Source organism: Arvicola amphibius, chromosome 8, assembly GCF_903992535.2.
Source record: "Arvicola amphibius chromosome 8, mArvAmp1.2, whole genome shotgun sequence".
NCBI lineage: Eukaryota > Metazoa > Chordata > Mammalia > Rodentia > Cricetidae > Arvicola > Arvicola amphibius.
Genome location: NC_052054.1, coordinates 67888002 through 67914628, shown reverse-complemented (window position 1 = coordinate 67914628; position 26627 = coordinate 67888002). Strand labels below are relative to the sequence as shown.

General features: G+C 45.5%; 1 long non-coding RNA gene across 1 annotated transcript in view; it reads right to left on the bottom strand.

Annotated features, from left to right (window-relative positions):
- Positions 1 to 5145: 5145 nt before the first annotated feature.
- Positions 5146 to 26627, bottom strand: part of LOC119820416 — a 114849-nt gene continuing 93367 nt past the window's right edge. Inside the window, exon 4 of the long non-coding RNA XR_005286498.1 lies at positions 5146 to 5415. This is a non-coding gene — a long non-coding RNA (uncharacterized LOC119820416). The remainder of the gene's footprint in view (positions 5416 to 26627) is intronic.

Below are 26627 nucleotides of genomic sequence, written 5' to 3'. Positions count from 1 at the left end.
ATGGCTACACAGAGAAACCCTGTCTCAAAAAAACCAAATCCAAGCAAGGCAAATCCCATCCCTGAAGCTGTGACATATGAGGCATGGGACATCTGCTCAAGAGTCAGAGTTTTATTTATTTACAAATTTTGAGTGAGATGTTAACTGGTGGACTCCAGGCTAATTCTTTATACACACGCTTAGTCTAATACAAAATTCTAGAATATTCCATGCTCTAAGATATGCTAGTTTTCATGCACCTTCATTTCCTCATCCTAGCAGAAGTTTCTATGGCAACAGATTGAGCTTGCTTGGGTTGCTAAGCAACAACAAAGCCTTAAGGAGAGACCTGTGATTAAGCTACCACCATGAAACCAACCTGGCTAAGGAGGGGGAGGACCAGACTCTTTAGGCTATCATCTGCCATCTGTGGTCCATGCACACCTTCTGTGTTTTCTCCTGACAGAATCCCTGTAGAATGACACAGTTGGACCTGAGCCTCGAAGGCTAAAAATCGGACTAAGGGTGTCACTTGGTTGGTAGCGTGTTTAGGAAACATGTCCAAAGTCCTGGGTTTGATCCCAGCACCAAATAAACTAGATATGGAGGAGCATGCCAGTAATCCAAGCACTTGTGAAGCAGCAGCAAAAGGATTGAGAGTTTGAGGTCATCCCCAGCTACATATGGAGTTTGAAGGCAGCCTGACCAACAGGAGACTCTATGTCAAAAACCACAGTACAGCTGAGGAAACTGACACTCTGGCCTTTGCAAGTGTACACACACATAGACACACGTACACGTGTGCCTATCTGTGCATCCACCATCCACCCACATGTGTGTCACATGCGCTCCTCACATATGCATCTTCATACATAGGTAGATTTAAATAATCAAGTAGACTGGAGAAGAGAGAGAAAACTGGAGGCTATCATGTTAAGTAAAATAAACTAGACTCAGGCAAATATTTTTTTCTTATATGGAACCTAGTTAATGAATACCCACATATATGGATATACACACATATATATATATATATACAACCACACAGGATGTGAACGTTGGAGCAGACATTCTGGTTTCATTTCTGTTGCTGTGATAAAATATTCTGATAAAAACAACTTTGGGGATTGGAGAGGAGTCTTCATGGTTAATAAGATTTGTTTCCTTTGCAGAGGACCCAAGTTTGATTCCCAGCATCCATGTCAGACAGGCTCATAACCACCTCTAACTTCAGTTCAGGTGAACCTAATGCTCTCAGGCCTCTGAGACACCTGCACAAATGTGTTGCACATAATCTCTCTCTCTCTCTCTCTCTCTCTCTCTCTCACACACACACACACACACACACACACACATACACACACAGCCTTACACAAAAATGAAAACAATTACATCCTATTTTTTAAGTAAATTTGGAAAGATGATGTTCCAGGTTAATGCAACTATTACCAATCCACAATCTGTAGACCCACAGAGGTTAGGTATAGAATAAAGGACTAGGGCGTACAGACAGATATTGTTAGGAAAGGGACATAAAATAGATAGCTATGCATGGATAAGGGGATGCTAGAGTGGAAGGGTCAAGAGGAGAGGAGAGAATACTGGGGGAGACAGTTAAAATTAAGGACAATTTGAGGGGTGGTATGGAAATCTAATACATTAGGAGCTTCCATATATATATATATATATATATATATATATATATATGAAGGCAATCTAAATAAAATCACCAAATAATGGGGGAGACAGAGCCCCACCAGATGAAGATTTCAGTACTGGGATTGGGTCATATCTAATATAGCTGTCATCCAAAGGGTTCCCATAGGAATCCCCAAACATCCAGGCTGTTGCCAAGACTACACGTTACTCTCCAGACTCACAGCAAGTCCCTGTTGCTGAAGACAACACCCACATAACTCACTGAACATGGGGAAGTCAAGTTGGTGCCTACATTCCCACGTTCTAGTGTCTCTGGCACAGGGAGGTACTCTGCAGGCTGCCAAAAGACATGAGACTACCAGCACAGCTACAAACCCTCTGGTCTTCGGTGATGCTCTGCCTGTAAGATTGGCTAGAGAAATGGTGGTGCAAAGCTTGTGGTAGTGCCCAACTGTGATGTGATTTCACTGAAGAACACTGAAGAACGAGATGGAATCCTTGCCTAACACTGCTTTGGTGATGAAGAACTTGAGACTGATAGCTCAGGGGCATAGGCTGTCTATGTCCAATTCCCATGTGTTCATTTTTGTCTTATCTTATTATATTTTATATATTTTATTATTATCCCTCAGAAGCCTGTGTGTTTTCTAATGAGAGACAGAAAGAGAGTAGATCTGTGTGGGAGGAGAAGTGGGGAGGAACTGGGAGGAGTGGAAGGAGAGGAAACTATAATCAGGATATATTATTGGAGAAAAATAATTTATTTTCAATAAAAGTTGCATTATCTAACTTTTAGTGAGGGTTCCTGGGGCAGGGGTGGCAGGTGGGGATTGGGGGTTAGAACAAATTCTCAAGGCTGCTGGCCAGATATCCAGAACGCAAGTACAATCTCTTACACCGTTAAAATGGAGAGGTGGGGCTCAGAAGTGGCTCCATGAGTAAAGTGCTGCCCCATACAGATGAGGCCCCACGTTCAGTACCAAATACCAGAGTAAAGAGCCAGGCACTTGGGCACACACTTGCAGTCCCTTGACAGATAGATCTCGGGAGGCCCTGGCCAGCCAGCCTAGCTTACCTGAGGAGCTCCGAGTCAATGAAGAAACCTGCTTCGGGAAACAAGATGGAGATGGTGTATTGAAGAATGAAATTTGAGGTGGATCTCTGGCTTCCACATATGCAGACATGTGCATGTGTAACACACACACACACACACACACACACACACACACACACGAGCTGGAGAGATGACTCAGCAGTTGAGAACACTTGCTGCTCTTCCAGATGACCCAAGTTCAGTTCCCAGCACCTACATGGCAGCTCGCGACCATCTGTAACTCCGGTTCCATGGTGAGCTGACACCCTCTTCCTACCTGTGAGAACACCCTAGGCATACGGTGCACGGACATACAAACAGATAAAACACCCACTTATATAGAGTGCGGTTGTTTGTTTTAATGTAGGGGTATCGTAGAATGGAGTTGTCAGGGAGATGCTTGCATTGACCTATTGTCATCTTCAGCGATAGTTAATATGACCAGTTGTCATCTGTCACTGTCACTTGCTAAGTCAGCCAACAAACACCAGCTGTGCACCAGACACTGTCCTGGGCATTTGGGATTAGAGGAAAGTAAAAGTAGGCACCATACCAGCTTTCCCAGGCTTGGGCAAGCAGAGGAGTTATTTGCTTGTCTAAAGGATGGCGGACTCTATCAACAAATGTCCTCACTACTGTATGCTAGGGACTGTGCTCTACACAGGAGTCATGCAAGGGGCAGACAAAGCCCTCCTCATTAGATATCATTCTAATGGAATGGAGCTATACATAATCAAATGGTGAGAAGGGCACTATCTGAAGAAATAAGGGCCAGCCAGGTGGCTCAGCAGCTAACGGGGCTTGCCTTTGTGAAGCCTGATGACCCGAATTTGATCCTCAGGACCCACAAGGTGAGAGAACAGACTTCCACAATTTATCCTCAGACTTCCACACCTGGGTGGGACATACATGTGACTCCCCCACCCCCCCAAACACAGAACAAGAAAGGCAGAATCTCTAGTCTCATGGTGGGAACTCTGAGTTCCAGGAGTGAGCACTGCCAGGCTAATGGAGTTGGTCACAGTCTCGGGAGACCCATGGAAACTGAACCCATATGTGACATTTCAAGTTACTCAGTCTGGATGATCTGTTATGCGGCAGTTGCTAACTGATACATAAAGAACTGGACAACTGATCAATTCCTCTGTGTGTGTGTAAGCGTGTATACATGCACAAATGTGTGCACGTGTGTGTGCACGCACATGAGTGGGTGTGCGTACCCAAGAAGGTCAGAAGTGACATCCAGTCCCTGGAAGCTGGAGTTGCAGATGGTTGTGAGCTGCCTGACATTGGTGAATAGAAGCGGCAACCCAACTCAGGTCTCCACAAGAGCATGGAGCCTTAACTGCTGAGCCGTCTCTCCAGCTCCAGCTCTGGTGTGTGAGACAAGTTGTCTCACTAGCTTGGAGCTCACTCAAGTAACCTAGGCTGCCTGGTTAGAAGCCATGGGGACTCACCAGTCTCCACTTCCCCATCACTGAGATGGTAAGCATGTGCCACCACACACAGCTTTAAAAAAATGAGATTGCTGGGGATCAATCTGAGGTCTTCATATTGTGTGACAAGTAGCTTACTGACTAAATCATCTTTGCAGCCCTAATCCCTTCTCTTTTAAGTATATTTTGGCCTACAGCTAGAATTACAGCTAAATGGATCAACTCATAAGCAATTAACCACAAATTGTGTTTGACTCAAATTTCACAGGATTTTCTTTCTTTTCATTCAGGGAAAGCAAGTGGAGAAAAATCTGCCTTAAAAACAAGAATCTGGGCAGCCAGATGGCTCAGGGGATAAAATTGCTTGCCTTGCAAGCTTGAGGGACCTGAGTCGGAGCCCTGGAACTCACATTTTAAAAATCCAGATGCAGTGGTGCACATCTGTAAGCCCACCACTCCTCTGGTAAGATGTGAGTGGGTAATAAAACCACCCGGAAGCTCACAGGCCAGCTAACCGGTGGTGCTTAGCGCCACAGAAACAAGGGAGAGGGGGGATGAGGACTGATTTCCCCAAAGATGTCCTTTGAGCTTTCCACATGTGTTGTGATATGTGAGTACCTTTGTGCATGAACACACACACACACCCACACACACACCACACCACCACACAATAATAAAGTGAAAAAATGCAATGGTTTAATTTTAAGTGTCACCCTGCCACAACTCAATCAATTGGGAAGACAGCCTCAGCTGCTCGGTGGGCATGTCTATGAGGCAACTTAATCCATGTAGAAGACCCACCCCACTGTGAGCAGCACCAATCCCTAGGCAGCAGATCCTGAACTGTAGGAATGGAGAAAGCTGGATAAATGCAGCAGGCGGCATGGATATGCATTCACTTCTCTCTGCTCTTAACCGTGGACGTAACCTGATGGATGGATGCAGCCGTGGACATAACCTGATGGATGGATGCAGTCGTGGACGTAACCTGATGGATGGATGCAGCCGTGGATGTAACCTGATGGATGGATGCAGTCGTGGACGTAACCTGGTGGATGGATGCAGTCGTGGACATAACCTGGTGGATGGATGCAGTCGTGGATGTAACCTGATGGATGGATGCAGCCGTGGATGTAACCTGATGGATGGATGCAGCCGTGGACATAACCTGATGGATGGATGCAGCCGTGGATGTAACTGCTTGAGATCCTGCTTTGACTTCCCTCGATGATGGACTGAAACCTGTAACTATAAGCTTGAGATTAACATCCCAAAGTTTCCTCCCTTATAGCGTGAATTCTAACTGGTCTTAACAAAATCCCAAAGTCAGATATCAAGTAAATGCTGAAAGATCAGAGAAGTAAAGGAGCCAGCCACTAGAGAGACCTTTTACCTCTACCAGAATCAGACCGAATGGGGCAAGATCCTGTCACTATGAATCCTCAGACGGAATGCCTTGAGCTCCTGTCTCCTCCCGCCTTACATTCCTCTCTTCACCAGCCATATCCACCTCCCTGGTGTTGGGATTAAAGGCAAGTGACTCCCAAGTACTAGGATTAAGGGTGTGAACTACCAGGGCCTGGCTCTATTTCTCTTTGAGACTGAATCAATCTGGTGTAGCCCAGGGTGGCCTTGAACTCACAGAGATCTGTCTGCCTCTGTCTCCCGAGTGCTGAGATTAAAGGTGTGTGTCCCCACTGCCTGGCCTCTATGGCTGACTAGTGTGGCTAGCTCCGCACTCTGATCTTCAGGCAAGCTTTATTTGTTAGATCACAAACAAAATATCACCAGGCTATTCGCCCCAAACAAACAGAACTCCCAAAATCTATGTGATAAGCTCCACAGGTAAGTGACAATCTAAAAGGGACTCATGGGTAAAACATGGTTCATAAAGGAGTCTAAGACCGGGCTGCATATCTTGTTCTCATCGATTCCAAGAGTCTTCCTTGCAGAGGAAGAATTGATCTCATTACTGGGGATACTCATTGATTATAAAACAAACATCAGTAACAGTTCAGAGCCTGGAAAATTCCAACCTCAGAGGCACTTTGGGCTCCCTTGCAGACCCCCTCCCCTTTCCCAATCATGCTGCTGTTTCCATGGTAACTGCCTATGCTAGACCAATGAATGTCTCATAGGCAGGTAAATGTTCCTAAGTGGAAACAAACATCTATTGACGTCAAACCAGCCCCTGGTGGGGGCTGGGGACGGTGGGATTGCAGACTTCCCAGCAACAGCTCCTATTACATCTGTATTTTTTCCTTACCGTGGTAAATGATGCATACAATTTTAAAATTTAACTTTTTCCCCCAGAGCCAGAAAGTAGGGGCTGCTTACACATGTGGAGGCCAGACAATGATGTTGGATATCTCTCATCCATCTTTAAAAAAAATTACATTTATTTACTCGTGAGCATGTGGTGTGTACATGCGTGTGTGTGTGTGTGTGTGTGTGTGTGTGTGTGTGTGTGTGTGTGCGTGTATGCAGAGGGCCCTCAGGTGTAGTTCCTCAGGTGATGTCCACCTTAGCTTCTGAGACAGGGTCTCGCTGAGTAGACTAGGTTGTCTGGTCCCAGGGGCCCTAGGGACCCTCCATCTGTCAACAACTGCCTAGCGCTAAGATTACAAGCTCATGCTGCTTTTTCTTGTGAGTTCTGGGGATCAAACCCAGGCCATCATGTTTTCATGGCAAACACTTTACCCACTGAACCAACTACTCAACCTCCCTCCTTCCTTCCTCCCTTCTCTTTTACTTTACCTCCTCCCTGCTTCCACCCTTCCCCCTCTCTCCAGGAGACAAGTTCTTACGCCCAGGCTAGTGTCAGATGTGTTATGTACCAGAGAATGACCTTGAACCCTTGATCTTTCTGCCTCCACCTCCCCAGGCTGAGATGACAGGCTTACACCCCCAAGACAAACCTTAGTCCTCTTTTAAAAGGTAATCTAGGGTCCAGGAGGGGTGAGCTGCTCAGTACTGTGGCCAGTTCTGTGTGGTAGAAGTTTGTTATTCTTCCCTTTCTGGAATTTTCTCCAGTTATGTTTGGCTTTCCCTCTTTCTGAAATGCCTGTGTCCATCCAAGAACTTTTAAATACGACCCTGGTCTCAAGAAAGAAAACCACTACCCATTCCTCATCTCCTCAAGTCCCAGGACATGGCTGGGCTTGCCCAGGTCTTCAGCCCACACATAGTCAAGCTCTTCACCCCAAAGGCCCCACTCCATAAATTATCCTGTAACCAGAGAAGGCCTGCCTTGCTTCTCGGCTGAAACCCCACAGCCTCTCTGTAAAGACCTCGCTCCTTTTCAAAGGAAAACCTGCCTGTCTCATTCCTGAGATTAACTCAGCCACAGTTATTATTTTTCTCAGACTGAAAAAGCCCACTGTTTCTCGTCATCTGCATTCAGTGGCCACTACACAAGGCCCTCCCAGGAAGGGTGAGAGAGACAGAGAGAGACTGTGACAGAGAGAGACACAGAGACAGGCAGACACCCCCTTCCCCACCACACACGCACATACAGAAAGAGAGAGAGAATTAGATTGACTAACAAGATATATCATCAATCCTCCATCTAGCCTCAAATGTGGCATCCCCACATGATAGCATCTGTATTTTAAAACATCTGGAGAGCTGCAAGCCAGAGGCCTCTGTTGCTTTCTCCTCATCGTTCTCCCCTGAAGCAGGTTACGAGAACCACTCTCATTTTTAAAGCTAGACACAGAGAACACTGAACAAGCAGGGCTTGCTAAAGACCTCTAGCTTGTGACATCATGGTTCTGTTTGTTTACCTCCTGAGCAATAAGATTATAAATATGCGCCATCATGCCAGCTAGGTCATTAAAAACAAAAACAAGAACAACAGCAACAACAAAGACTGGGACCCGGGAGACGGCCCAGCAGGTGAAAGAGCTTGCCACCAAGGCTAATTACCTAAGTTTGGTCCCTGGGACCCACTTGGGAGAAGTAGAGAGCAGACTCCTGAAAGTGGTCCTGTGTGCTCCACATGCTATGTTACACACCCCAGCACACACACACATACACACACACACACACACACACAAACACACTAAATAAAACTGTAATTTAAAAAAATCTTAGCATGCTTCTTCATGGCTTTTTACTTAAAGTTTTCCTCTCCCTTTGGTTCTTTATTTCCATTTGAAACTCTTGTGACACGAACAATTTATATCAAAAACATGTGTCTATACCCTTCTCTTGCTAATCTGTCCTTCCGTCACAGGGGCTCCCCCTCTGGGTGGTGCAGGGTGTTTGATTTGTGTAGTCTTCCTGTTTCTGTATTGTCTTACCTATTGTGTAATGCTGCCAACTGTAAATAGCACGAATAATAACAAATCTTTCTGGCATCCCAGGCTGGTTGGGCATTCACCATGTAGCTCATTCACTCAGAAAGTGGTTGGGGGCTGAGAAGATGACTCAGTGGTTAAGCACACTTTTTATCCTTATAGAAGGCTCCAGTTATCCCAACTCCCATGTCAGGCAAGTCACAACCATCTGTTAACTCTAGCTCCTGAGGATCTGATACTCTCTTCTAGTTCCTGTGGGCATTACATACATGTGTATACTCACACAGGTGTGAATACACATGTGTGCCTGAATGAGCACACACACAAACTCAGGCACATAACTAACAAAATCATAAAAGTAAAACTTAAAAAAAACAAAGTTGGTTACCTCCATAACTTTCATGCCACTACTGCACCAGTGGGCATGTCTTACTTGGCAAATTAGTATTACAGTATTCAGGCTTTGCCAGTGGGTAAGACCACAAATGACTTTTATTCCTCAGGCAAAATTTAGATCACACTAATCCTCCTGTTTCAGCCTCACAAGTGATGGGATTAAGGGTACTAGTCAATGTGCTCCGCAATAATGATGGTGTGTGTGTGTGTGTGTGTGTGTGTGTGTGTGTGTGAGAGAGAGAGAGAGAGAGAGAGAGAGAGAGAGAGAGAGAGACTATTGGCCCCCACAGTGCCTAAAGAGACCAGAGACATCGGATCCCCTGGAACTGGAGTTATATGCAGCTGTGAGTCACCTGATGTGGATTCTGGGAATTGAATTTTGGTCCTCTGCAAGAGAAGTAGATGCTACTAACTGCTGAGCCATCCCTCAACCCCTCACCCGCCTTTTTGAGACAGGAACTTACTTTGTAACCTACGTATCCACATAGCTCACTATGTAGCCTAGACTTTCCTCAAACCTGCCTCTCCTCCCTCGGCCACCAGAATTTTGGTGTTATAGGCACAGGTAACCATATACATGTATGCACACCCATGAACATATACACACAAAGATGTATCCTCAACTTTATGAAGTTAGTGAAATTAGCATGCCCTGGAAATGAGCACCTTCAGAACAGCGCCCTCCCTGGTTGTTTATTTTGAGGAAATATCCTTCCCCCAGCTTCTTATTTAGAGGGAGAAAGGAATGAAGCTTGGCCTTTACCCATTAGGAAAGCCTTCCTGGGGGAGGCTCGACGGGGCACCATATTGGAGTGAACATACACAAGTTGGTGGGATAGTCTATACAAACCTAGGCTTGGAGGTGCATACCACTGGACACATGGCTACCACTGACTAAACCATTATTCTATGGTGTCCCACTGAGTTCAGAGTTTCCAGATCAGAACTATACTCGTGTCTTCCATTGCTGTGCCCACATTTCCCTCTGACACTTGGCAGGACACGTGATGCTCTAAAGGAGGTGTGTTAAGACCTGGGAAGGAAACAAGTTACAAGGCTTAGGAAGGAGTCCCTGAAACCTAAAGATTCTTGCCGTGTCCCTCACCCTGAGGTTACATAAAGATTCCAGTGATGCTTAGTGCAGCCGAGCTGCTTGTAAAAGACTTTTCAACCTGCTGAGCTGCCTCAAGCCATGCAACAAAACTCCGTGATCCCAGCTTTGATGAGTTATCATGTATGACGAAGCAGGTTCAGTGATGCAACTGCCGTTGAGCCAACCCTGCTTCTCTAAGTAGCTCCAAGAAACTAATTGGTTTACCAACTAGACTTAGGCAATGTCATTATTTTGATCGGTTGTCAGTCCCCTCTTCAATTCTTTCCGAGTGACATCCTGGTGACCAGGGTCACTCGGATGCCATCAATATCCTGTCCCTCTCAGAGTGAGCTGCAGACCTGCAATTAAGCAGATCATGTCACCTTCCTCACACACAGCTCTCACTGGAACCTAACCTCTGTCAGTGACTGCAGCACACGGTAGGGAAGGACACTGCCGAACATCGGTCCCCAAGATTAATGACGGCCCGTCTCTATCTGTTTTTCTCATTGCAAAGACCGTATCCCTTGACCTCTGCCCTACAGCCACACGGCTTCCCTGATGTCCCTGAAAAACTTTTCTGTCCCCCCTACCCCTGAGCTTGAAATTAACCTTTTCTTTAATTGGATTCCTTTCTCTTCAGTTCCCCCCACTGTTTGTTTTCAACTATCCCATTGCAGCTCATAGATCATATCCTAAAAAAACAGAGCTGGGGTCAGGGTGAGGCAAACATAAGAGGGCACTAAAATGTCAGCCATCAAGATAAATCGCCCACACCTGAGTGGAGGTTCCAGCGACATTGATCAAAGGCTACACTGTTTCAGTCCGAAGGAAGAAAGTTCAGGGTGCTTTTGTACAACATGTTGACTTTAGTCCACTTTTAGAAAAAGATAAAATAATATTTAATGCAATATTTAATTTAAAAAATCTCACCCATAAGATATGGGCAAAGCAGAAAGTATGTAAATAAAGTCCAGTATATTCTAAACCACACCAAAGTGAGGCAAAGGAGAATGTGAGCAACTGAGGTGTGTTTCTGTGTAAGTTTTAATTGCTAATTTTTCCATATTTTAAATTTTAACATTTGAATAGTTACAAGATCCCCTTAAAACTTGAAAAAATAATATATATTGAAACTCTCAAATTCTTATATTTTTATCTTATTTGCTTTAATGAATGCAAACCCAACAAAATTGTTTACAAACTTTATATCTAGGGAAAAAGTAACTGTTAAAAAAATGTCAGAGTTGGAGGTGTGACTCAGTGGTAGAGCCCCTGCTTCGAACCCCCAGTGAGGGGCTGGCGTCCTGGCTGCATGGTAGCATGCTTGTCTAGAATGCAAGAACAAGGCCCAGGGCCCCATGGTCAGCACAATGAACAAGTGAAGCAAGGTAGCGTACTCACACTGACCTGTATGAGTGCTTCACTTCAGACTCTAAGACAGCTCAGGAGCTGCCAGATCCCATTTTAATTTACAATGTTAACGTGTGTTCATCGTGGGACTTTGAATGAATATTTGTCTCGTATTCCGTTAAAACATGGCCCAGCTACTGCTCTGTTGTTCACTGCGCTTATGTGTGGTCATGATTCCTTTGTTCATTTAATCGTCACATCAACCCAGGACATAAATTCTTTCCCCAAGTGTGGACGCTTTAGCTAAGAATTAAGCTACTGTGTGGTAGCCTTCCACTGTGGGTCTGATGCGGAAGTCAGGAGAAGGCAGAGGAACCTCCTTCCGTCTTACTTGCCCTCCCCCATCTCTGTCTCACGCCCTCCTTTCAGGGATACTTTGAATATTCAGAAACCACTTATGCAGCTCCTAGGGGGGAGTGAGCACAATAAATACGAATTTGTATTTGAATAATATGGCAATTGTAATGGTGGTGGTGGTATGCTAGCAACCACTGGCTTCTCCTAAATGTGAAACTTTGCTCTGAAGTATGAAGAATTTGGGCTAGAGAGATCATTCCTTTCTCCAAGTATCTGTTACACAAGTCTGAGGACCGAGTTCACATCTGCATCCACACAAAAGGGAGGCACAGTGTCATATGTCTGTAAACCAGTAATGGGGTGCAGAGACAGGCAAATTCCTGAAGCTCTCTGACCAGCCAGTTTACCGGATCAATTAGCTCCAGCTTCAGAAAGAGACCTTATTTTTGTTTTGTTTTTAAAGATTTATTTGTGTATTTTATGTATCTGAGTACTCCGTCTTTATGCACACCACAAGAAGCAGCCTGATACCATGACAGATGGTTGTGAAGCACCATGTGGTTACTGGGAATTGAACTCAGGACCTCTGGAAGAGCAGAGCCATCTCTCAAGACCTGTTTTTAAAGTATAGACTGGTAGGCGGGAAAGGCAGCTCAGCAGTGAAGAGCCCACACTGCTCTTGCAGAGGACCTGAGACTGGCTCCCAGCAACCATCTCAGAAGGCTCACAACCTGTAACTCGCCTCAGGGATCTTATGCCCTCTGGAAACCCTTGGGCACCTGCGCTCACGTGCACATACACGTGCACAAAATTAAAAGAATAAAAATAAACCTTTAAGAAGAATAAGATGAAAAATGAGCAAAAACCCCACATATTAACCTCTAGCCTCTACATACACATGTGGACATGTGAACACATGAACACACACACATGCACACACAGGTTCACACACACACACTCACACCAAACACATACACATACAATAAGATAAAATAATTAAATGCAATGCAAATGTCTCTCTGGGTCTGGAGACTTAGGCATATAATCTCAGGTCCTTGACAAGTTAAAGCAGAAGTCTTGAGTTCAAGACTTGTCAGGACTGCAGAGTGACTTCAAGGATAGCTTGGGAAACTTAGTGAGGTTCTGTCTCAAAACGAAGAAAATAAAAAGAGGTTGGGGTTCACTTAGTGGCAGAGCTGGTCATATAAGAGGTCTTGGGTTCAAGCCCCAGGACAGACACATACATACCACACACACACACACACACACACAAATGAATGAATAAATAAAAACTAATTAAAATAAAAATATAAAGATTTTCATCTAAGCTAACAACCCTATCACCCCAGATACACCCATCTTTCTCCCTATTTCTTTGGTTATTACTCTGATCAATGCTTTCTGATACGTTTGGGACCAGCCCCTGGTCTAGTGACTACATATCCCAGAAAAGATATTTACTAAATATTTTTCCTTGAAGTTTGATTTTGTGTGACCATCTGATCAGTTTCTTTCTCTCTTAGTGGTCTCTAAGCTCGTAGAAGTCAAAGTCCAAGTCTGCGTCCACACTCTGGAAATTTCCAATATCCCGCAGTAAGTCTGGTATGCAGTAAATCTTGACTCAAGAGGGATCATAGTAAGATATTCACAATTTCAATAATTAAACCATCAATTGTCATATCAATACTATGTTCAACACTGTTTTTCTTTATTTTTTTAAATTACACTTCATTTGTTTGTTCTGTGTTGGGGGGGTACACCTGCCAAGATGTGCAGATAGAAACCAGAGGACAGTGTGTAAGAGACAGTCCTCTCCCTCCACCATATGGTCCTGGACACTGAACTCAGGGCATCAGGCTTAGTACTAAATACCTTTACCCACTGAGCCATCTTGTTGCCCCACAAGGCAATTTTTCATTGTTATAGTATCTTTTTTGTAGCCCATGTTGACCTAAAACTTCCAACTGCTGGGGTCCACGTGGTTGACTACCACCTCCAGTTTCTAGAACTGTTTAAATAACACGACCGCCACCATCATCTCTTCCTGACAACCCCTAATGCCCCTTTGGCAGCTCTGGTCCCCCATCCTTCTTTGAACAGATTCGATCATGAGAAGGTAGGTCAACATTACAACCCCCATGATGGCGTGTCCTAGGAGTCTGCCTGCCATTGTGATTGGGGTAAAACCGATAGTTTACGGGTAGACTACAAATAAACAAAAGATTACCATGGACCATGCATGATCATGATTGTTGTTTGTAGACAACTTGAAGTGTTTAATAATGAACATACTCTACAGTTTGCTCCCTCTCTTTCCCCGCACCCTCAGTCTCTGTCTCATGATTCAGGGTCTCGCTGCATAGTTCTGCCTGTGTAGCAGAAATGCACCTGTAGCACAGGCTTTCCAACTCTCCATCCTTCTGCCTCTGTCTCCTTAGTTACACAACTATAGACCTGTACCACATGCTACCAACAGGAACAATTTTTAATGAAATAATTTGATATCATTGAACATTTTTACAGGGCACAGTGTGATAACTCATTGCACACATATGCTGCATAATAAATAATTAGCATGTAAGCCTCCTTAAACACTAATCGTGTGTGTGTGTGAGAGAGAGAGAGAGAGACAGACAGAGAGAGAGACAGAGAGACAGAGAGACAGAGACCTTGGACCTCACAGTATGGTATATGATGTTCTGCCAGTTTCCAAATATGCAGCTTCATTACAGGGAAGAAACAAACCTGGCTTTCTGCTGTTTGATCTTCTCTGACTCTGCCCCGGCCCCCCTGCAAACCTTTCATAACAAGGAAGAAAGCAGCTCAGCTGCTGCCATGGAAACCGCAGCTGGCCTCCTCAGTGCTGCCATGGAAACCCAGAGGCCACAGAAGAGAGGGGTTGCAGAGGCTGGAGGCCTAGCGCTGGGCTACAGGTGCATATGCATGCTGCTTTGAAAAAGCCCCAACACAGAAGCCACAAAATGGGACTTTGAAAATAATAATAATGATAATGATAATTATAATAATAATGATGATAATAATAATAATTAATAAATACATTTGCCTCTGTCCCCATGGAGAAGGCTTCCCCCTTGCAGAACAGAAACCAGCTGCACCGTAGGTTTGATTCTGAGGTAGTGCCTTAACCCACCCCCCCCCGGCTATGTAAATTTTGATGAGCGAAACTCAAAACCTGACAGTAAAGAATAAAGGAAATAATTCCAACTTCTTGTCTGTAGATGAAAATGAACAGAGTGGCTTAGCAAACAACATTACAGGCTAAATCCGTGAGTCCCCAAGTCCACAGGTTAGAGCCTCAACTGCTGATACACCCCTGAGGTGGGCCTTTAGTTAGGGCTAGATGAGAATGTGAGGTCAGGCACCCATCACACGACAGGTCTTTATAAGTGGAAGAGGAGTGGCCACGGCAACTCGCACCTGTGATTCAAGACTGAAGACTGAGACAGGAGGATTGCCATGAGTTTGAAGCAGCTCCTGGGCTACATAGTGAGTTCCAGGTTAAATTGAGCTCAGAATAAGACCCTGTCTCAAGAGAAGGAGGAGGACGAAGAAGAAGAAAGGGGGGAGGAAGAGAAGGAATCTTCCTGTCTCGCTTGTTCACCATAGACTTCCCACCCCATGGTGCTTTGTTAGAACAGCAGTTGGTTTCTGATTTCTGCTGCACTTTGCCCGTGAGCTTCAGCAGTGAGTGTGACCATCTGCTAAGACCCAGGAGTCCTATCGAGTCATGGAACCTGGTGAGGGCCCTAACACACATGGCGTGAATTAGTCTGGAAATGCAGTTTTCATGTGGAAGTGATTTGTTTTCTTTTCTTTTTCACAGGGTTCATGTAGCCCAGGCTAGCCTCTAACTCATTATGTATCCAACACTGACCTCCTCTCCAGTGCTGGAATTGTAGGAATACCACAATGTCCCATTTATGCTGTTCTGGGACTGGAGCTCAGGGCTTTCACGACACCAGACAAATACTCAGCAAACTGTGCTGTGTTCCTGGTCCCACAGAACATTGTCTTTTGACTACAAGCTTTAGTTTAATGACCTGCACCGCAAATCGCTGAGATTACACATAAAAGTTCTTGTTACTATAATTCTGATATTGAGGCAATATTTACATTTATTAAATTCAGTTTTATGTAAAATAGATTTTTCTATGATTAGCATTGTTATCTTTGAGTAACTGTATTTTATACCTACATGATATAGTCCTACAAAATCTATCTATCTATCTATCTATCTATCTATCTATCTATCTATGCACCAAATAAACCCTTTCCTCCTCTAGTTGCTTTTGGTCAGGATGTTTCATCACAGTCCTAAGCAACACAGGAGATTAGGGGCTGAATTTGACCAAAATACATGTGTTTATGGAATTCTCAAAGAATAAATAAATAAATAATTTTTAAAATTGTGGTGATGTTGGTCATTTGGCAGAATGCATCCTGCCATAGGCAAAGTGTTAGACTCAATCTCCCACACTGCATAAACCAGGTGTGGTGGCAAAGGCTCACAATCCTAGAACATGGGAGTGGAAACAAGAGGAACAAGGGTTCAAGGTCATCTTCAGCTACGTGGTGAGTTGTGGCCAGCCTGGGCTACGTGAGATCTTGTCAGAAAGGAAAGAAGGAAGAAAGGAAGGAAGGAAGGAAGGAAGGAAGGAAGGAAGGAAGGAAGGAAGGAAGGAAGGAAGGAAGGGGAGGGAGATAGGGAGGGAAGATGGAAGGAAAATTGGTAAAATATGCAGAAGGCAAGAAAGAAATAACTTGCCACCCTTCCTACCCTTAGTCACCATGGGTGCTGTTTGTCTGGGTCCAGAAACCCCCAGTTAGCACGAGCCTAGTTAACTGGGCAAAAATACACAAGTTTCAGTAAAGAGTAAAGTTACACATTCGTGGGGCTTTTCACCAGAGGGTGAAGTCCAAAGCAGGGTGCCTTTATACACTCCAGACAAAGAGCAGTATGTTTGAGAAGGAACGACAAGACGGATGGGTCTCTGACTGAGGGAGTAAACTCCAGGCTGTCACTAGGAGATATATGGGGCCTTCAGGCTGGGGTGGGGGCAGATAAGGGCTACTTCAGAGTGTTTACACAGGCTCAGGCAGCCCCAGTCACTGGCCTGGATGATCAAGGCTCAGTCTCAGCCGTGGTGTGTGAAGGATGGCCCTCTGCAAAGAATCTTTATTGAGCGCCGCTGCATGTGGGAGAATGCCCAAAGGCTCTTTATGATGTTTGATCCTACCTTCTGTGTGCACATTCAAAAAATTTATACACCAAGTCCTCAAGGAATTTCAGCCTGGAATGGTCAATGCCCTAATCTCCTTGTGTGTGGGGGTGGGGGGGTGGGGGGGTGGGTGGGTGTCGTGCACATATGGAGGCCAGAAGATTTGCCCTGTCATTGCCTGACTTATTCCTTTGAGAAAAGGTCTTTCACTGAACTGGAGCCAGAATGGAGCCGGCAAGCCACAGTGATCCTTCACACACAGGCACACACAGGCACACATACACATGTCCATACGTCCAAAGGTAAAATATATTAGTGTGCGTTAATTATACAAAGTAAATGGCTTCATTGTGCAGTTCACATATGCTTTGATCGCATTTGTCCCCTCTGTAGCTTTTCTATTATAAGGCTTTTATTAATGTATAGTCATTATATGTAGAGACAGTATAGCCAAGTGTGGTATCACACAGTGCTGGCTAGTTTTACACTAACAGGACATTAGATAGAGCCATTTGGGAAGAGGGAACCGCAATTGAGAAAATGCCCCCACCAGAATGGCCAGTGGATAAACCTGTGGTACATTTTCTTGATTGATGGCTGATATGAGAGGGTCCAGCTCATGGTGGACAGTGCCAATCCCATGTACATGATCTAAAGTTATATAAGAAAGCACACTGAGCAAGCTAGGAGGAGCAAGGCAGTAAGTAGCATTCCTCCATGGCCTCTGCCTCAGTGTCTGTCTCTGGATTCCTGCCTTGAGCTCCTACCCCGACTTTCCTTCATGATGGACTGTGGTCAGGACATGGAAGCAGAAATAAACCCTTTCCTCCCCAGGTTGCTCGCAGGCATGGTGTTTATCACAGCAACAGAAACCCTAACTAAGATAGACACCATCAATCTCAGCACTCCAGAAACAGAGGCAGGTGGAGCTATGAGGGTTCAAGGTCGGCCAGGTCTCCACAGGGAGTTGTAGGCCAGCCAAGACTACATAGTGAGACCCTGACAAGAAAGGAAGGAAGGGAAAGAGAGAGAGAGGGGGGGGGGGGGAGGGAGAGGGGGGGAGAGGGAGAGGGGGAGAGAGAGAAAGGAAGAAGGAAAACAAAAACATTTTCATGAAAACCATAGTATTCAAAATAGCATGGTACTGGCCCCAAACAGACACGCAGATGAATGGAATAAAAAAATGGGGGACCCAGGAATAAGTCCACACAGAAACAGTCATCTGATTTTTGATGTCACCTCCTCCACCCCCATTTTTCATTCCTTTCTACATCTCTAGTATCTTTCTCCACCTCTCAGTTTTCTCTCAGCTTCCACAGAGGAGGAAAAGGATGCAGTATTTCTCTTTCTGAGTTTGGTGTACTTCACTGGTGGTGATGGTTTCTGGTCCCATTCACTTTGCTGCAAATGATGTAGTTTTATTTCTTCTATGGCTGAGAAGAACTCAGTGTATATATATATTGCTTTGTCTTCATCTCTGTGTCCATGGGAATCTAGACTGGTTCTGTTCCCTGGCTGCTGGGAACGGTGCTGCTGTAAATAGGCTTGGGCTTCTGAGGAAAGCTAGCTTTCTTACTTTTCTAGACATTTAACTATGTTTAAAATTTTATGTGCATGTTTGTGTGTCTGTATGAGTGTCTGTCACATGTGTGCAGGTGCCTAAGGAGACCAGAAGTCTGTTGGATCCCCAGGAGCGGGAATTACAGGCAATTATTAGCTGCCATGTGCGTGTGTGCTAGAAACTCAGGTCCTCTGAAAGAGCAGCAAGTACTCTAAACCACTGAGCCATCTCTATAGTCCTTGATTGTCCTTTTTAAATAATTACATTTTATTTATTTACCAAGCACGTATGTGTTCGTATGCATGTGCATGAGAGTGTGCATGACAAGCAGATCATGTGTGAAAGTTGGCTCTTTCCTTTAATCACGTGGATTCCAGGATCGAACTTGGGTCATCAGGCTTCACAGCAAGCTCCGTTACCCATCACACCACTCATGAGCCCCTTGCTTTGACTCGGTAGGTCATCCTATGAGTTCTTGTGACTTATTCCTGAGCTCTTTCCTGTCCATGACAGAAAGAACGTTTACACAGAGTCTCTACTGAGCTGAGAAAGGACCACCCATGGGTTCTGGGCCATGGAGAAATCATGTTCTTCTGTGGGGTCCAGGCTCTAGACCCTGCCAAGGGAACAGGCCCCAGACTGCCAGTGGTTCATGTGGGTGAGAAGTTTCTCCTAGAATCTCATGGCTCTTTGGTCAAAGTGCTAAAATTGTCTCAAGGGCTAGAGGAAACTGGCATGTTCTGGAATTTTCTCTGGTTAATGAGTTGAACCGCAGAGCAGAGTCCAAACTGTCACTTCACTAGGGCAGCAGCGAAAGGCTTTCTCAGAAACCAGGACTTGTGGCCAGTGGTCTGGAGACACCCCCGGCCAGAGTACCACTCAGCCGATTTTGTCAGCTAGGTCTCTAGACCCAGCTTTGAAGGAGTTTCAGCTTTCCTATGGCTAGAAATCTTGTCATTGATTTTCTAAGGGTTTTAGCTATGATAACTGGGTGACTTTACTGGGAACCCTAAAACTCATTCTCCAAATTCTGTGCTATACTGAGATAAAGTAAAAAAAAAAATCATTGAGGGTTTCTCTGTGTAACAGCCCTGGTTGTCCTTGGAACTCACTCTGTAGATCAGGCTGGCCTCGAACTCACAGAGATTCACTTGCCTCTGCCTCCTGAGTGCTGGGATTAAAGGTGTGTACCACCACCGCCCAGCTAGTGTAATGATTTTTATCCATATTCAGTCTAGAGGTAAGCACTATTTTTGCTTTTCTACTTATTTTCCTGGTCTTTTATATATGCATATATATGTGAGTAGGCTATACATGAAACTGGGATCATCCTTGAGGTCAAAGGTGTAAACACTATAGCAGCCAGAGGGCAGGGGAAAAGCAGGAGGAGAAAAGAGAGGAAGGGGGCGGGGTGGGGGGAATGAGGAGGATCATTTATGTTGCCCATCATTAACAGGTCAGGTCAGTAGGTATAAGTCAAGTGTCCCCTATGCTTTGTTAGGTGCGCTAACAAATCAGCTAAAGTCAAAGAGGTGATTGTGAGAATCCAAATTTATCGCCTGGCATAAGCAAATTCTTGTGATTGCCATCAGGAGAACATAATGAGGCGTCACACTGTGGGGTTTTCTGCTAGCTTCTTGGGGTTTTTAGTATCAGAATGGATCGCGGATGTAGGACGCCCGGTGTGGGGAAAGCCCTCTGCGTCTGACATCCGGTATCAGAAATGTTAGCCCTGGTGGAGTGTGAAAACGGAATGTAGTAAAAACTCACTCTGAAGTCACATCAGGTAGTGAAGAAGCTCTGAAGGAAGGACGGGATGGGAGGGGGGCAGGGGACACATTCCCAGGCATCTCAGAGGTGTGGGCGAGGGCAGGAGCGGGAGAAAGGACAGCTGAGGGGTTCTTAAGTTGTACTGAATAGGTACATACTCTTTACTGCTTGCCAAGTTCTCTAAACAGAGGCAGCATCTTAATTACTCACCCAGCATTCACACTGCATGCTGAGGCCTGGGGAAGTGCCAAGGTCCTGGGGTAGACACAGTGTGATTTGTTTACCGAGGAGAAAGAAGTGTAAAGGGGGATGGGTTCATTGACTGCAGGGAGAGGAAGAGAGAGGGAGGCAGAGAGACAGCGACAGAGAGATACAGAGGACACAGACACACACACAGAGACACACACAGAGAGAGAGACACAGAGACAGAAAGACAAAGAGACAGACAGGCAGAGAAACAGAAAAAGACAAAGAGACACACACAGAGAGAGACAGAGAGACAGAAGAGACAGAGAGACACACACAGAGAGAGACACAGAGACAGAAAGACACACAGAGATACAGAGACAGAGAGACAGAGACGGACAGAGACAAAGAGACAGGCAGAGAAAAAGAGACATAAAGACAGAGAGAGACACAGAGACAGAGAGACACACAGAGAGACAGGTAGAGACAGAGAGATAGCTACAGAGACATGTTGTGAGACAGAGTGAGACAGAGAGATAGAGACAGACAGAGACAGAGGAGACAGAGAGACAGAGAAACAGAAGCAGGACAGACAAAGAGACAGAGAATGGATGCAGCAGGGGCTGGAGGCCTCATGGTGGGAAATGAGAAGGCACTGTGAGAAGCTACTGGGATTTGAACAGGCAGCTGACATAACATGGTTTATATGCGCCTCAGGACCCATGCAGCTCTAATGTAAAGGTTGTAGGCATGAGTGGAAGCACTAGAATGCAACACACTTACTTATTTGTATGCATTTTCATTTCTCGCCCATTTTTCATATGACTGTGTCACAGTTCCCTCTCTATTGCTGTGAAGAGACACCATGACCAAGGCAATTATAAAAGAAAGCCATTTGACTGAGAGCTTGCTTACAATTTCATAGGGTGAGTCCATGGCCATCATGGTGGGGAGCATGCCATGGGCAGATATGGAACTGGAGAAATAGGTAAGAACTTATATCCTCATCCACAGGTGGCACAGAAGAGAGAGCCAGAGAGGGAGAGAGAGAGAGAGAGAGAGAGAGAGAGAGAGAGAGAGAGAGAGAGAGAGAGAGAGAGAGAGAGAGAGAGAGAGAGAGAAAGAGAGAGAGAGAGACTGGGCCTAGGGTGAGAACCACTGGCTTAGTGGTTAAGAGCTGTTTCTGTTTGCAGAGGACCAGGGTATGGTTCCAAGAACCCACGTGGCGCCAGGCGGTGGTTTCGCACGCCTTTAATTCCAGCACTGGGAAGGCAGAGACAGATGGATCTCTGTGAGTTAGAGTTTCGTCTACAAAAGCTAGTTCCAGGACAGGCTCCAAAGCTACAGAGAAACCCTGTCTTGAAAAACAACAACAACAAAAGAAAAAGAAAAGAAAAGAAAAGAAAAGAAAAGAAAAGAAAAGAAACATGACAGCTCACAATAACTTGTAACTCCAGGTCTAGGGAATCTGATGTGCCCTTTTAGCCTCTGTAGGCACACACACACACACACACACATACACACACACACACACACACACACACACATTTCTTAAAGAGTATGCAGGAGGACATGTATAGGTTATATATGTACTCTGTAAAGGACTTGAGCACACTTCAGTTTGGTATGGTAGGGACAGGCCCCAGGGACACTGTGATTATCCTCTTGGGCCTACTTTCCTGATGGCTCCCGGCTGATTTCACTTCCTCCAGAAGCCTGCCTGTCAATGCTTACTGCCTGGGGCCATTAAGAAACAGCACCAGAGATATGCAGTTAATCCTAGGCAGTGACACAATCTCTGTGAAGGTCTGCAGGAGTTAATTAATAACACCAGGTGCAGGCCAGATGGCTCAGTTGGTTAAAGTGCTTGCCTTGAAACTCTGATGGCTTGAGTTCGATCCCTGGACTCCAGGTAAACAAACGGATGGGTGGTGTTTGTCTTTAATCTCTGCATTCTGATGGCGAAATGGCAGGCTGAGACGTGAGAATCGTCCAGGAAGCTTGCAGGCCAGCTAGCCTGAAGTACACAAGGTCTGTAGAGACAGGAGAAACCCGGCATCCACAGGCAGAGGGAGGGCACTGACTCCCGCTTTTCCGTTGTATGAGCTCAATCCGCATGCTGAGCAGACACACAGACACACACACACACACACACACACACACACACACACACACACGCGCACACTCATGCACACATGCATGCACGTATACCCATACCCGTACCAAAAGCAAAACCGAATTTGAGATCTTCACAAATGTTCTGTGGCATGAGCTCATCTGCACACCAAACACACATACACACACACACCTAACTCCACAAAGTGTCCCTGTGAGTTGCAAGGCCTCTGAGAGCCTAACCTTCTCGCTTACTAAGTGATTCTTCCCTACCTGCTCACTATGTACCGCAGGCCTCCCATGGATAGCCAACTGACTCCCACCTTCCAGTTCTTGTCCATCCTTGCTCCATATGGAATGTCCTTCCCTTAGGCTTTTCCCCCCTCATCTTTGTTCTTCTCAATATTCATTGCCCCTATCAGCCTTCTCAGGAGCCCCCCCCCCCACCCTCACCATCCAGCTAAATTAGCCCCGCCCACTCGCTCCATCTCTTATGATCCTGTCAGCATGAAGACATGGTTGTCTCTTCAAAGGGAATAAGAGACAGTCTATTCTCGTGCCAAATACAGATGACCATGGCCCTGAAAGACAAGCTTCACCCTGAAAGTAGTTCCATGAGATTTTATTAGTTACAGAATGAAGGAAGCCATAAATCAAGCCATTTACCAAATACTTTCGAGGGGATCACAGGTAGGCAGGTTATGGCAAAGCAGGGAAACCTCTGTGATAGGTTCCAGATGGCAACTGGTGACATTCTCAGCTTTTGGATTGGTGGGAGCTAGTGGCCTGACGAGAACACGTTTTAAAGGGTTTGGTTGTCAAAGGGTCAGCCGCAGCAGTGGACACCGAGTGGCTAAGATAATGTAAACCAGGAGAGAATTAGCTGCGGGTCTGCCACATTCTGACTCTCTACAATCAGCTTTCTAATAGGCGGGTCAGTGCTGGAGGATCTTCAGCACATGTGTTGCTGCCCTCCCTGGGAGCTTTAGTTTACAGCTGTCATTGTCATCGTTATGTTCTGCTTATTTCTATTACTGTGTCTGGGTGTTTTGCATGCATACCTACGCACCACTTGCATGGCTGGTGCGGGTGGAGGCCAGAAGGGACAGCAGATCACCTAGAAATGGAGGTACAGCAGTTAGAAGCCACCATGTTGCTGCTGGGAATTGAACTCAGGTCCTCTGGAAGAGCATCCAGTCTCTAACCAAGACTCTTCTCTAGGCCTAATTGGCGGTCCCACCTCTCCCTTCCTCCAGTTCCCACTAGGATAAAATAGCAAGAAGGTAGTAATCTTTGATGGCCTGGTTTCTGTAGTGCCCCACCATTCCTGGTCTTGGAGCTTTGCCAAAGGAAGTCCTCTGTACCCACTGCTGAAGGACTGACGATTAATCTCTGCTGTTAACATCTTGGGGACAACAGCTTTTTCTATCATTCTCTGACTTGAGAAGAATGTCAGATACTCTTTGAGTCTAGACTAGTACAGATCTTTTAAGATTTTTTAAAATTATTTTTGGTTGTATATGTGTGTAAGGGGTGAATGGGTATAGTTACAGGCAACCCCGCCCTTCCATTCAGAAGAGATCTTCAGGTCTCCTGAGCTGTAGTTACAAGGGCTTGCAACTGGCCTGATACAGGTGTTGGGAACTGAACTGGGTTTGCTGCAAGGGTAGTGCCTGCCCTTAAACATTGACCCAACACTCCAGCCCTAGAGCTCGAAAGCTGTCAAAAATTAAGCTGTGTGTGTGTGTGTCTGTGTGCAAGCACGCATAAGCATACACCAAGTGCCAATCCGTGTGTGGAGGGTGGGAGATAACTTTGGGGAGTCAGTTCCCACCTTCCACCATGTGGGTTTCAGGGACGGAACTCGGGTCATCAGATTTGACACAAGCACCTTTACCCATGGAGCCATCTTGCTGACTTCTATTGCTAACTCTTAGTGCTAATGTTTCTTAAAAATAGTAACCAAATGTATGTATTTAATATTAGACACCAAAACCCTTTACACATAGCTTAAATTTTTTTTATTTTTGCATATGTGTGAGTGAGTGTGTGTGGGTGTGCACACACAGCACCCTCATGCACATATGGAGCTCAGAGGACAGCTTGAGAGAGTTGATTTTTCTCCTTCCATCATGTGGGTCCTGGGGGTTGAACTCAGGTTGCTAGGTTTGGCACAAGCTCCTAACCTACCGGGCCATCTTGCCACCCAGGCTTAGACCTTTATGTTAAATCAATCAAAGCTGGGACTAAACTCCCAGGTTCTCATGCACATTTACGTGCATTTGTGTGTTTTCCTGCAATGACGTCCAGTCTTATGACCCACATGAATGTTCACAAAAGATGTGCCTCCACCAGAATGGGGGAGAAGTGGGGGCAGCAGATGGCAGCTCCCCCAGATCTGTTCCTCACCTAGGTGTTCATCCCCTCTTTTCCCTGCCCCAGCCAGTTGTTCTTTGTTAGGTTTTCCCTCCAGAACTAACACCTGGTGTATCTGGGACTTAGGTAGGCTCAGGTCGTTGGCATGGAAACTGTAGCAGCTGCGGCCAAAGGGAGGGGGCTGAGGGAAGACCAGAAGAGGCCCAGGGAGACTGGAAATTTCCAGTCCTTAAATTTATGATGAGATCAAAATGCCAAGCCAGCACAGAGCAGGGGCTTCCTAAAAGTTTGCTGAGGAAAATGGGAGACTCGGCACCCCTTCCCCAATTCTCACGGCTGTGCTTTGTAGGGGACCCACACACTTTCAAGGCTGCCTTGGCTGGTGAACTCTGGCAGCCGAAACACACCAATTTAAAGGTTGAAAACAGAGAGACTTTCTGTCAATTAAATCAAAAGTTACCATATAACCTAGCCATGACACTTCTGAAAAGATTCTAAAGCAGAGAATCAATAGATATTTGCATCCCCAGGTCATGGCAACGTTGTTTGGAATATCGACCCAGTGGATGAATAAATAAACAAGTTCCCCGTCCACACAATGGAACAGTGTTCAGCCGCACGACAGACAGCTAAGGAATGCTGAGAGCGGGAGAGAGTCTTCCCCAGGGGAGAGTACCAACCGTTCCAATGCCCAACGGTCAGCCCTGCAAGCATACACACCATAGCATGATACAAATTGAGCAGGTTAAATTGAAGAATTTATATGTATATGCATATATGTGTGTCATGGCACTTAATGAAAAGAGAGGCCATGAATTTGGGAGAGAACAAGGAGGGTCCGGAGGGAGGAAAGAAAAGGGGGAAACGATGTAATTACCTTATAATCTCAAAAAGAAAAGAAAAAAATAATTTTTTAAAGGAAGGAAACTGGATGGTGAGATGATTCAGTGGGCAAAGATGTTGGCTGCCAAGCTTGAAGATCTGAGTTCTGTGCCAAGGACCACATGGTGGAAGGCGGGAACCTACTTTCCAAAGTTGTCTTCACTCCACACGCGCACACATGATAAACAAATAAAAAATGAGAATATTATTTAATTAGGAAACCGTGACAGATGGTACACCACGGATGGACCATTAGGACACCGTGCCAAGGAAAGTGAGCCTGTCAGAGAGAGGCAAACACTGTACCTCCACTTGTGTGAGGTGCCTAGAGTGAGCAGCTCCCAGGACGATTAGGATGACGGCTGTCCTAGGCTGCAAACAGAAGACTAGGGACTCACGACCTAATGGTTGCAAAGCCTTGGTAAAGATAAAAAGCGCTGGAGAAAGATGACGGTAAATGCTGGCCATGGTAACTGTGTTGGTAACCATGGAGATATACACTTACAATGGGTAATTTAGCAAATTTTAACCTATTGACATTTCTTGCTATAAAAATTAAGGGGGGGGGAGATCCTCAGAGAAGGATGAAGGCAACAAGGAACTTGAGGCAGGTTGCAGAAAGGGGTGCTGGAGACAATATATGAGCTGGTCTTTCCAAAACTGGCACTAATTTGCTTTTTCGGCTTTAAGAATGATTTTGTTTCTATTTAATGTATAAAGTACGTAAGTATACCACAGTGTACAGGTGTTCTCAAGGCCAGCTGGAGTTACATGAAGCTGCGAGTCACCAACAAGGATTCAGGGAACCAAACTCAGGTCCTCTGCAAGGT